The 980-nt window shown below is 42.9% G+C and overlaps 1 non-coding gene across 1 annotated transcript; it reads left to right on the top strand.

Moving 5' to 3' along the window:
• Positions 1-340: 340 nt before the first annotated feature.
• Positions 341-422, top strand: trnas-gcu. Its single transcript has one exon. It is a non-coding gene; the product is annotated as a tRNA-Ser (tRNA).
• The last annotated feature ends 558 nt before the right edge of the window (positions 423-980 follow it).

Raw genomic sequence — 980 nt, 5'->3', positions numbered from 1 at the left:
ATCCAACTGCGCAGATCCGATGATCCCAAAGATTTGGGGTGAGACAACATTGAATTTTTTTTTTCTTTGTTGACAGTGTCACTTCTTTTGTGGCTTAGCTCTTCTTCGTTTCACATCTAAAGTATCGTATCATTTTACCTTGTAGCTTACACTACCCCGTACATGCCATATCATGTCGCCCATACAACTCATGCATGAGATGCGATGGCTGAGATATTTAGGCGATGGGTTGCTACTCCATTGTGCTCTCCACTCATCATTTCATATCAAATCCTCGTCGGATTTTCAAAGTATCTTGGCACAACGTACATAATGTGTCCTGTCAATGCCATATGAGCAAGATGAGGTGGCCGAGAGGTTAAGGTGATGGATTGCTAATCCATTGTGCTCTGCACTCATGGGTTCAAATCCCATCCTCGTTGAAAGTTGGTGTTAAATTGTTGTACAGACGAGCCTCGGTTCTCGAGAAAATCAGTATTTGAACAAATAATTTGAGAATTTTTTGCTCCGGATGTCGAACGAAATTCGATTGTCGAACCTCACGAGACGAGCCGAGAGGACCCGCATGCCAACTGACTCCGTTCGTTATTACATTCTCGTTACTCTGAGGATTGCAACAACTCTAATCATGCCTCCAAAGGAAGCAAGTGGGAGCAGTAAAGCCATTCTAAAACACAAAGACGCTCCTAAAGCAATGCAACAGTGAGCGCCCGGCGCGCTGCGGTTGCGCGATCGGACCAAATTAAGCTCTCTGCGCACTGAGGTCCACTTAAATTTTGGAAAGTACATCAGGACTTTAAAAATATTTTCTAAATTTTAGCGACTGCTCTGTCACAATAATGCGACCAGCATCGGCGAAGCACTGCAGTTGCGCGATCGGACAAAAATGCGCAAATGAAAAAATACTTTAAAAAGGCGGTTTTTTTTTTGCTTGGAACGGATTAATTTCTTTCCATTATTTGTAATGGGAAAACATGATT

This window comes from Syngnathus acus, unplaced genomic scaffold (genome assembly GCF_901709675.1).
Source record: "Syngnathus acus unplaced genomic scaffold, fSynAcu1.2, whole genome shotgun sequence".
In the NCBI taxonomy this organism is placed as follows: domain Eukaryota; kingdom Metazoa; phylum Chordata; class Actinopteri; order Syngnathiformes; family Syngnathidae; genus Syngnathus; species Syngnathus acus.
This window is presented reverse-complemented; position numbering and strand designations above follow the sequence as displayed.